Source organism: Phragmites australis, chromosome 2, assembly GCF_958298935.1.
Source record: "Phragmites australis chromosome 2, lpPhrAust1.1, whole genome shotgun sequence".
Classification (NCBI taxonomy): Eukaryota; Viridiplantae; Streptophyta; class Magnoliopsida; order Poales; family Poaceae; genus Phragmites; species Phragmites australis.
This window is the reverse complement of record NC_084922.1, coordinates 11582060-11594522: the sequence shown is the minus strand read 5'-3', so window position 1 is coordinate 11594522 and position 12463 is coordinate 11582060. Positions and strand designations below refer to the sequence as shown.

Sequence of the window (12463 nt, the reverse complement as noted above, 5' to 3'; positions counted from 1 at the left end):
ATAGATCAGAATAATATGTTACCATATATGTATACTTAACACTCTCAAACTCAAGGTGGTATAGAAGACTCAGAAACACTGAGTTCAATAGATGAAGTCGATGATGCACTTGAGTTTGTGCTCCGGTAAAGAAATCTGCAACTTGCAACTCCGATAGCATATACTGAAGATTAATGTTTTTCTGATGATAATGAGGTAAAGGAAGCATCAACACCAATATGTCTTGTGAGTTCATACTTCGTAGGATCATTTGCAATTTGTATAGTACCAATATTATCACATAGAAGGGGAGTGGTTGCTTCACAAGAGACGCCAAAATCAACCAATAACCAGCGAAGCCACACAATCTCTAAAGTGGTAGTGGCAAGAGTTTGAAGTTCTGTCTCTATACTAGACCGTGATACAACAATCTAGTTCTTAGACTTCTATGTAAGAGGAGAAATGCCAAGAAGAATACAATAACCAGTGATAGAATGACGATCCATCGGGTCACTCGCCCAAGTGAATCCAAGTAAGCATAAAATTAAAGCGGACTAGAACAAATACTGTGATGATGTTCCCCTCAAGTAGCGTGATACCTGAAGCAAATGACCAAAATGCGCAAAAGTGGGATCACTCACAAACTAACTCAAAATATGAAATACATGAGAAATATCAGGTCTGGTGACAGTGAGACAAACAAGGCTACTCACAATACGATGATATCGAGAGGGGTCCTCAAGGGGTGTACTATCAGTAGGATGAAGTTGCAAATGAAGCTCCATAGGTGTAGCAACTGTCCGATTATCAGTAATGCCAGAGCTAGCCATGAGATCCTAAATGTATTTAGATTGAGAAAGATATAAACCCTTTTCAGTAATCATAACTTCAATTCCCAAGAAGTAAATAATAGTGCCTACATGAGACATCTGAAACTGCTCACTGAGTTTCTTCTTCACATGAGCAACATGCTTAACATCATATCCTGTAATCAACATAAAGGAGAAGCAAAGTACGCCCTTTTGGATATAGATGAATAAATAAAGCAGGATCATGATCACTAGGGGAAAAACTAGCAGCTTGTATAACAGAAACAAATCGTTCAAACCAAGCAGAAGGAGCTTGTTTGAGGCCATATAAAGCACATCGAAGACGACAGACATATCTGAAGGAGCATCAACACCTGAGGGTGGCTGCATATAAACTTCCTCATGCAAATCACCATGAAGAAAAGCATTCTTAATATCCATCTGAGAGATAGTCCAGAAACGAGTAGTAGCCACTGAAATCAAGGTACGAACTAATGTGATCAATAGAAATAAATGTCTCATCATAATCTCGACCTTTGGTCTGTTGAAAACCTCTAGCAACAAGACAAGCTTTGTATCTCTCAACTGAACCATTTGACTTTGTCTTAATCTTAAACACCCACTTACATGTGATAGGAACAACATGAGATGGTAAGGGAACATGATCCCAAGTTCATGTACGATTAAGTGCAATAAGTTCCTCAGACATAGCAAACTGTCACTCAGGAATACCACATGCCTCCTGATAAGTAGATGGCTACTTAGCTACAACAGCACTCGCATGGGGAAAACCAAACTTGTCAAGTGCCTCAATAGTCGCACGATCACATAGATTATAACGAGGACCAGTAGGAAACTCATCAACAACATTAAGATCAGTTTGTATAGGAGCATCAAGACTGGCTGGAGATGTGGGATTGGACAGGTGATCAGAAGGAAATATGTTTCGATGAGTATAGACATGGATGATAGGAGAAATATATGGTGGGGAGCTGAATCCAGAGCAGAGGTGGGTGGAGGCATATGAGATGGAACATGGACATAATCACCAGATGGAAGAGAAATACATAGGAAGGATGTGGGCTCTATGGGAGAGGATGAGGGCTGAGTTGAGGGATTATAGAAGAAGGGACGGTCCTCAACAAAGTTTACATGACGAGAAATTCGCATGCGATGAGAGGAAGGATCATAACAACGATAGCCCTTATGCTCAGGGCTATATCCAAGAAAGACACACTCAACCAACTGGGCAGACAACTTATTCCGCTCACGAGACGCAAGCTAGACATAGCAAGTACATCCGAAAACCCGAAGATGATCATAGTTAGGAGGAGTACCAAAAAGAGCCTCACCAGGGTATTTTTCGGCAAGCTTTGAAGACGGTTGCCGGTTAATAAGCTGTGGAAATAGTTTCTCCCTAGAAACAAGAAGGGACAAAAGATGCAATGAGAGGTGTGCGAGCAGTCTGTATAATATGATGATGTTTTTGTTCAGTAATGCCATTTTGAACATGAGCCATAGGGCATGAGAACTGAGCAAGGTACCCCCATAGGTGAGGAACTAATGAAAAACAGAAGAGAGATATTCTCCTCTAGAGTCAGAGCGAAAGATTTTAATGGTAGTAGAGAACTGAGTATGGATTATACGAGCAAAAGATTGATATATAGAACACAACTAGAAACGATGTTTCATGAAATAAATTCAAGTATATTGAGAATGATCATCAATAAAAATGACATAATAGCTATGACCACCTTTTGAAGCAAAATGTGAAGAATCCTATACATCGGAATGAATAAGATTAAAAGGTTTAGCAGAATGGGAAATACTACTGAAATATGGGAGTTGGAGCTCTTTACCAAGCTTGTAACCCTTACAATGAAAAGTGGACTCAATGGACATATGATCTGCACGACCCTGATGGACCAAAGTAGACATATGCGATCAACATAAGTGACCAAGACGATGATGCCACTTGGCAAAAGATGAAGCAAATGACGATGCAATAGATGACACACGAGCAGTGGAGCTGGTGGAAGGAGGAAGACACAAAGTGTCCAAAAAGTAGAGGACAAGAGACCCGCTACGGTGACGACCAATCCCAATCACGCTCCTGCTGCGAAGATCCTAAATAAAACAAGATGAGGCATCAAATCCAACAAAATAGTTTTGGTTAGGATTTGACATACAGAGAGGAGATTTATGGATAACTAAGGTACAAAAGAAACATCAGGTACATAAAAGTAGGAAGTGTAAAGTACACCCTGATGAGTGATATAACAAGATGTACCATCATTTGTTTGAATAGAATCTCCAAGAGTGATATGCTTACAAGCGACCAGCTGAGACTTATCAGATGCGACATAGAAGGAAGCCCCTAAATCTAGAACCGAAGACTGAGAATCACTGTTATGAATAGCAACAACGGATACAGAGCCTTAGGAAGGAGCTATATTATGAGCTCGAGCAACACGATGGGCACAAAACTCAGCCAACTTCTTTGGATGACGAGAGAATCAATTCTCTGAACGATGAACAATCTTCTTGCAATGCTCACAAGGAATACCCTCTGAGGAACTGTCTCTAGCTATGTTGGTCATTGAAGAAGTTGTATGAGGTACTGACACTAGAGCAAACGTGAGTGAACGAAGACGAGTCTCTTCAACAATCAAAGTAGAAAATACATCAGCAATGGATGGAGTAGTGGGGTTGTTGTGCAGCTGCATACGAAGAGACTCAAAATATGATCATAGTCCATGCAAGAATTGATATATAAGGAACTTCTCAATGAACTTATTCTTCTAATCACAATAGCATGAACACCCTCCAATACAATGAGGGACCATGGAGAGCAATGGTCCCATCAAACGTTCAAATGCAGTGTAGTACTCATCTATGGAGAGATCATTCTACTGAAGGCCATGACGTCTTCTCATCAGAGTATGCAAGAGGGCACCACTATTCTAAACATATCAACGCTGCAAATAATCCCACATCTCCTTAGCTATCTTGTGATGTTCAAGACTCATGATCAAAGACTCCTTCATACTAGTAACTATAGCACCCATAACCCTTCTGTCATTATTCTGCCATTTCTTGACTTCAGTTGCACCAGAACCATCCTTAGACGTATCAACAAGTGGAACACTAGTCAGATGTGATGCCAAAGCATAACCCCTCAACACAGTTTTCATAGAGAAAACCCACTCTTGATAATTATGACCATCAAGTTTGATAGGAATAGCAATTACAGTGGATTGCGACATATTGAAAATGCTAAGGGCAACAGATGAACAGTAGCAATACATTAGCACAACAGGAGCAGATGAACAGTACATGCAGTAGTGCAACAGTAGGAATGCCTCCTTGTTTTATGCAGAGCAGCAATAGATGAGGTCCGTGCATGTGCTCTATCTCTGCGTGTAAGAACTAGAGGCAACTGCAGCAATAATGACTGGAGGATAGAGAACCTCGACGGCGACAGCCTCCTGAAGAGTGTCGCTACAAGACTTGACGGTCGGGCAGTGACGGGAGTTGCCTAACGGTCGGGCAGCGGCCACAGTTGCATGAAGACAACAGCGGTGTCCGGCACACCAACTCCATATGGAGATTCGACCGGTGACAGGTGACAAAGGCGGTGGGATCCGGCAACGAAGGCGACGGAAATTGGCACGGATCTGAAGGGTGGTGTGGTCCGACGCAGCACAGATCCGAAGGGTAGCGGAGTTCGACGCGAATTGGCGATAGGGTTCGGCGCGGATTTGGGCTGCTAAGTCGTTGACGATGAGGGGCGGCTGAACATGCTCGCGATGAGCGGCTGAAGAACGTGCGATGTGCCCGCGACGGGTGACCTTAAAACACGCGTGACAACAGAGAATGGGGGCAACGGCCCCTTGACGGCGGTAGACAACAGCGTCAACAAAATTTGGATCTTGGTAACTCTAACCCTAAACCTTCCTCTGATTCTATGTTACATTAGACTGGAATTGTGGGAAGAGAGATATCTGTCCAATAGACTTGATGCCGATATATAGAGTCAGTCCTCATTGGCCAATATAGACCAGAATAATATGTTACCCATACCCATAACCCATAACCCATACCCATACCCATACCCATACCCATATACATATACATATACATATACATATACATATACATATATATATATATATATATATATATATATATATATATAAAGGTAATAGATAAATATTCATAAAATGTTAATAACGTTAGTAAAGGCTCCTTCCCAGATCTCTATGTTCTAAACTACGCTGAGCTGTTACAGAAATAAGGTGGAAAGAATAATAAGTCAAAATTACCACGGTGTATGATGAATACTGAATTCTTCTGCTATGCTGTACAGGATACCTATACTCAACAAAATATACAGTCGCGTGACCGGCTGGCGTTCATCGCTCAACTCATCCATCTCGTTACCAGGGCACCAGCACAGCCAAGTAGCATCCTGGATTGAGTGGAGTTTTGATACTTCTCGTGCTGGGAATCACATGTATTATAGCTATCAGTCTGCTGTCGCCTCTCTTCCCAGAGTTGAGTTGCACAACAACACATTTGTTATCTTGAATTGTATCCAGGGAGTAAGTTGTCGATCCGAGACGGATTTGTCACCTTGAACTATAAGCACGCTATGTACATGCTTCAATCAATAATCTTCTCGCCGGTTGAGAATACATTCCATACCAAAGTCCCAACCAGATAGAGCACCACTGATAACTCGAAGACATTATCCCAAGAACCTGCATTTTTTTAGGGGATGGCATTCATCAACCAAGGTGGGTTCTAAAATAGGTTGCTAGTATGCGATGCAAGAGAGTGAGATTAGGCCAAACCGTGCTGCAAGATGTATCCTGTTGCTGCTGTGCCAAATACACCAGCTAAAACCCCAGCCGTGTTGGAAAGACCAAGTAGTACACCCTGAAAGATGGGAGAAAGCAACCACCATTTAGCACCTCATGGATTCTCTTGCATTCTAGGCATAGCAATTACATAAGGCTATGAGTTCTGCACGTAATTAAAGGTTGTGCTATAGAACAACCTAGGTTTCAGAACTTCTCACGTAGCAATTACATAAGGCTATAGAACATGGAAGAAGAGATTACTGCGTATCGAGGGCCGATGTCTTGATGATTTGAGTATAGACCAGACTGCGAGAATGCATCAGTTCCCTGCGAATGGAAAAACAGAACACAACCAACATATTATGCTTAGCATGTAACGATAGACCTTAAAATAGCCAAAATAAATTGGCAACAGAAAACAAGCCAGATGGACAATTACCTGGCTACAAGCCATGCACAACACTGCCATGGCGGGTGAGTTGACATAGCTTAGTTGAGTTAGAAAAAATGCTGGGCCCAAGAATCCGATTGATTGCATGATCAGAAAAGAGGTGAAAATACATGTGACGCAGTGGGAAAAAAAATCTGCCAGGTAACAGGATGTATACAAAAAGAGGTTGACTTCTCACTTCCCTAAAGTCTACTGATTATAGAGCCTTCGCACAGCTTGACTACACTCTTTGAGAATGTATAGTGATTCAATTCTATAGCTCCTTGTGGAAAGAGAAATTCAGGATTTGTGAAAAAAATCTGGCTCCCAATTTTACTAATTAGAAGCCAAGGGAACGCTTTACCTTTCGAACTGTTGTCACAGATACTCCTCTACTGACAAGCGTGTCTGCAATCCAACCACCAACATTTGCAGAAACTGCCATCGTGAACCAGGGAAGAACACAGACAAGGCCAGATTCCATGAGGTTGAATTTCAGAACCTATTTCAAAGAAAAATTTTAATATACAAATGTTAAAAGTTTAGGATCCTCAGGTGGAAAATCTGATGTTTAGCATTACCTGGTTGTAGTATGTTGGCATCCATGTGAGCAAAATGAAAGTTCCCCAGTTGTGGCAAAAATGAGAAACTATAAGCGCCCAAACAGGTGGTTTTGATAATATTAATCTCCACGGAATTGTTTTAACAGGCTCGCCTGCTGTGGTTTGACTAGTAATAAGCTTTTTTTCTGCAGCACTGATTCCTGGGTCCTCAAGTGGGGAACTATATGCCTTAAAAAACGTGCAATAAAATTCAGGGATGATATGATGAAATCAGAGGACAATACTCCCAACACTGGAAGAATTTCGTATGTACAGTACAACACTTGAAGAATACCTTGCTTGCCCATGTCGTGAACCAAACAGCCCCAAGAGACCCGAAAGAATAGAAGACTGATGGCCAACCAAACTTATGTACCAGAAAGGGGGAAAATGCAAGTCCTGTCACTGACCCAAGGTACATTCCACTGTACACAAGAGACAGTGATCTGCTCCTCTCTGATACAGGAATCCATTTCGAAAGAATATTATTCATTGCAGGCATGGCAACCCCCTGGGGGATGAATTTATACGTTTATTATATCAATACCGGATACAACTGTATAAATAATATTGACAACAAAAGATGCAGAACTAAGCAACCGAAAGAAATTTGTCATAGTTGGGCAAGTGGAGACGGGTTCATGAGCATGAAAATTCAATATTGAGTAGGGGCTGGGATGGATTCCCAGTGGTGAGTCCGTGAGAGTACAGGAGTGTGTAGCTCCATGTAAATCTACTTCTCAAGGGTTCTAGAACTATGAACTTAAGGCTGATGACCATTTTAAATAATTACATCGCAGAAAAGGAACTGTTAAGTTAAGGTCTCTCTACATTAGAGTTAAACCATAATTCTATACCAAACAGTTGCCGTATACTTTTTGCCAAACCTCTGGCAGACCTTGTGGTGGAGATCCAAACAGTGGCCATACTAAGTTTGCCATAACTTGACTAAGGCATGGCAACCAACCAAACAATTCTATTTTGCCCCAAAGGTAGGCGCGCCACAATGTTGGTACATGTCTAACCTTAGTTGCGGCAATATGTGACGCCCAACCAAACAGACTTAAGTCTGCGGCTAATCAAGGCTTACCTCACCAATTCCCATGAAAGCCCGCACAACAAGAAGAAATGGCAAGCCAAGCTTTGCTGCGACGGGTGTAAGAGCTGTTGCTATTGACCACCAAACCACACCGAAACCAAGGACAGTCTTTCCCCCAACAGTATCTGCCCAAATTCCTCCAGCGATCTGCAATGATGATGGGATTAAAATAAAAACCAGGGTCATTGATCCTAGATGCAGATTTCCTGCATGAAGCAAGGCTTGCTCGTACTGACCTGAGTTAGGAGGTAGCCCCAGAAGAAAGATGACTGAATGAGACCAACAGTTTGTGGGTTCCAACCAAACTCTGCGGACATAGGCAGAATGGCAATGCTCATGTTTACCTGCAAATGATGTTAATATAAAGGGCCCTGTTAAGGTACACCTTTGACCTCTTAGAGTATCTCTAAAAGATATCCTATTTTGTTCCTTATAGGTAAATTTAAAGATTTTGACTAAAAAACACTCTCCAACAGCTTACCAAACAAAATTCCTATTTTTACTAATCCCCTAAACACACCATCATCTTAGCTAAAAGTAAGGAACCTCTCTCAGACTCCCAATCCTATTGGGCCCATGCTCCCACCGCCGGTTGTCCCTGTTGTCCTCACTGTCCTCGTGGAGCTCATCATCGGCGCTGGCGTCGCGCATCTTGCGGGCGAGGAGGGTGAGGAACTGGCGGAAGTTGATGGTGCCGTTGTCGTCAGCGTCCACCTCTTCGACCATGTCCTGCAGCTCTGCCTCCTTGGGGCTCTGCCCCAGTGAACACATCACCGTCCCAAGCTCCTTGGTCGTGATCGTCCCTACAGGTGAATTCTTGCATCAATCGGTTGACGCATTGCATGCATGCGCTCGCGCAATTCAATTTATTGATGAACAAGAACGATGCAAGGGCAATACCGTCGCCATCTTTGTCGAAGAGGATGAAGGCCTCCCGGAACTAAGTCGTCGATCTGCTCCTTGCCAGCTGTAGCTCCACCTCGTCCATTCTTCTCTCAGTTCAATCGATTCATCTTTTGATACTGTTGGAGATATCATATGATGGATGGATTATAGTTATATGAGACGAAAGGATTCGATTAGCAAAGGGGGTTGTGAGGAAGGACAGGGAGCGGAGCGCAGTGGACGTAGCCGGCATAGGGGTATGAACGTCTTGCTCTGTTTGCTCGTGAAGAGGAGAGAGATGACATGCGATGTCTATCCGTCGGTGATACAGTAGAGGATATATAGGGAATAAGGTACTAAGAGTTTATTGGAGATAAAAGAGATTTATAGAGAAAATATTATTAGGAGGACTCCCTATATGAAAAAAATAAAGGAAATGAGTTTTAGAAAATCTCTTAGAAATGTTCTTACGAGGTAAGAGATCAAAATAGATATGAGCCTTTGATTTTTATAAGGAAAAACAATTAAATATATTAGAAAAAAATAACCGGCTACATCCGGTTACTAATGGCGGTTGAGGGCCTTGCTCCGGCTAGCGGGGAATTGTAGCGTGCTTAGGCGTTTCACGGTCTCCACGATGCTATCCTCGAGGACCGCCTTGTACGTGCTCCCGGGCACACCCTTTCTGAGCACCTCCACCGAGGCCTTGAGGACGTTCTCCAGTCGCAGCTCCTCGCCGCCCTCGAAGCAGACCAATGCACCGCTTTTCTGGCACCTCCGCCAAGGCCTTGAGGAGGCTCTCTAGCCGCAGCTCCTCGCCACCCTCGAAGCAGACCAGAGCGCTGTTCTTCTATCACTTCTCATCCCCGTTCATCTCCTCGGCGAGCTTGTTCCCCGACACGTACGTTAAAGCTCCCGAGCATCGGAATGCACAACACCTCCAAGCTTCCATGGAAGCCGTTCTTCTCTGCTCTAAGAGTGAGCAGAGCACCCAGCGAAACGTTGAGGCTTCCACTGTGAGGGAGACCAGCAGGTGCCTCAGCCATGGGCTCATGGAGTTGTCCAGGGGAGGGAGAGGGCGGACAGGGAGTTGTTCCTGACGGCGAGCACCCTGATCTGGCTGAGCAGTAGGAGAGGAGCCACGGCGCCGACCAGCGAGGCGTTGTCCAGGAAGAACCCCACCACCCTGCCCTTGTAGCATCGGGTCCCGAACCATGTGCCGGAGCACGGGTTGGGGCAAACCCAGGTCTCTAGGCGGTGGCGTTTGGGTTGTAGGTCTTGAAGGAGAGGAGCGAGGGAAGGTTCTGGTGGCCACCATTGGCAACCTCTCCATGAACGAGATGCAAGAACAGAGGGAAGGAGGAAGACAAGGGTAGAAACAAAATTTTTCCTTATAGATAAGGGTGACCTGTTACCTCTAGAGTAATAAGTCATATTTTTTAGAGAAATTTTACAGTGATTCAAAATTAATATGAGCCATATATTTTTAGAGTCTAACGGTCCAGATTAGCCAGAATACTACTCATTTCTCATCGGTAGTATAAGTAGTATATGTGAGTAGTATGGTAGTATTAGGGTTATTTTGAAAAGAAAAATACGTGACATAAAACTAATTAACTGCAGTTATATGTCTCTAAATAGAGTAATATTTCATTGCCGTTTTAACATTTTAATCTGCATTCGGTATGAGAGTTCATTTGCTACCCATCAGCTAGGGTTAACGATCTGACGTTTGCGGCGTCGATCTTTCTATTAGCAAAAGCATGTGGGTAATTTTAACAAAATTACCACTATTATCAAAATATCTAATTACATGGATCGTCGAATTAGATTTATACTACCTCTTATCTATAAGTAGTGTGGACCACCATAAAAGAGCTCATTTTTTAATCCTAACCATCACGATCTAGGATAGACGATCACAGTTATTTAGATATACCGTAAAATTTGCCTAATGTAAACCTCTCGCAAACCAATCGATACTACTATTGTACTATGCATGCACCCTGCGGAATCATGCGGCCGGTTTGATCGTTTGTTGCATTGCGGTCATGCAGGTGATGTGAAGGCTGAAGACTGAAGAGTAGGGGTAGCAGAGGCACGTACGCGGTCCATGTTGCAGAGGAGGAAGGCGGAGAAGCAGAGGAAGACGATGGCCCACCGCTTCGGGAACCGCCCCTGCTCCTCCTCCCCCTCCGCCGCCCCGGCGAGCAGCAGCCTCCTCACCGAACCCAGCAGCGCCCCGCCGCTCCCAGCCGCGTGCGGCTCATGGCCATCGCCACCGCCGTGGCGGCCCCGTTTGGGGGTCTCCGGCTGCACGTCCGTCCCCGGAGCGCCCGCCTCCGCGCCCTCCCCCCAGTCCGAACCCCTGAGCGGGTACCGGCGGAGCCAGACCGGCCGCTGGCGCGGAACGGCGGCGCGGGGAGGGAGGGGCAGGAGAGCGGCAGCAGGCGGAGGAGCATGGCCGCAGCAGGAGCGAGGGTTGGGAGCGGCGAGCGAGCCCGTGGAGGGGGACGGGTGCGGACTGCGATAATGCGAAGCGGTGTGGCCGTCGCGCCCGCCTCGGGATACGAATGGCTCTCGCGCGCCGGTCCGCGGCTCGGCAAATCGGGAGCCGGGCGTTATATCTGCCTACGTGGCGGGTGACGCCACCGACGTCGATGCGGCCAGGTGGCCCGTTTCCAAACACACCGGAGCCCGGACATTCAACTGCACATTCTGGACCCGGGCCACTTTTTTTTAGCAAGGAAAACTGGAAAAGCCCAGGAAATTATCGCCCGATAGACAAGGCTATCAAGCCTGTGATTTACGTTTCAGGCTTTTACTGTACCGGGCTATCCAGTGCATTTTACATTTCGGTTGGGCTTCGACCGAACTAAGACCATCTCTAACTATATTCTCTTCATTTTGTTCCCTTCCCGATTCTCTTTTCCGTTCTCATTCCTTTTATTTTCGTTCATCTCCAACAGCTTCTCTTCGAGGGGAATCGTGAAGGGAAATGAGAGAGAATCCCATCCTGGAGGGAATGACCCTGGGAATCCCGTCATGACGGGAACCGTGAAGGGAAACTGTTGGAGCGCTGAAGGGAACGAAAATCCCGTCGTGAAGGGATTCTGGTCCCTGAAGGGAAACCGTTGGAGATGGTCTAAAATAGAAAGGAAAAACACGCTTGCTAAATTTCAGGAAGATCGATCAGGCGACGGTGCCGCTACGCTGGTGAGTGTTAGGGTTAGGAGAGCGGGTTTTGTGGCTATCGATGCGCTCTTTGAACTTAGAGGGGTGCTCGAGGAAGTAAGTTAGTCTGGTGGAGGATGTAGGCGGGGCGGCAAGACAGGGGGTATCGGTCGCGGTGGCAGATGACGACCGGTGAGCAGGGCCGGGGCGGGGCCAGTGTTGACGGGAGGTTAGCGAGGGAGGGGCGGCGATCGCGTTGCCGGAGACAGCCAAAGGCGGGGGAGCGAGCCAGCGTTGTTTGAAAAAGCGAGCACAACGACGAGCGGTCTCAGATGAATGAAGATTGAAGAGAGGCTATGAGCCATTAGATGTCTATCCAACGGCCCACAATCAGCGCTGAAAAACAAAAAATCAGGAGGCCGCAAAAAGACAACCGCCATAGAAAAAACAACCACCAGGGTTCTGCTTCTAGAGACCAAGGCGAAGGATGCGCGAGTCTTGAAGCACATCCAACTGTCAGAATTGTCCCAAGTTGCCGAACAATGACCTCGCGGAGTGTTGGAGTAGTAAACCAAACGGCTGGACTAATCACGTTCAACTTAACCATGCCACGGCGGAAC

General features: G+C 45.3%; 2 pseudogenes; both read right to left on the bottom strand.

Annotated features, from left to right (window-relative positions):
* Window positions 1-4985: 4985 nt before the first annotated feature.
* On the bottom strand, window positions 4986-11254 carry LOC133899657 (probable anion transporter 1, chloroplastic; annotated as a pseudogene).
* LOC133899686 (calmodulin-like) lies at window positions 8226-8772 on the bottom strand (annotated as a pseudogene).
* Window positions 11255-12463: the final 1209 nt, after the last annotated feature.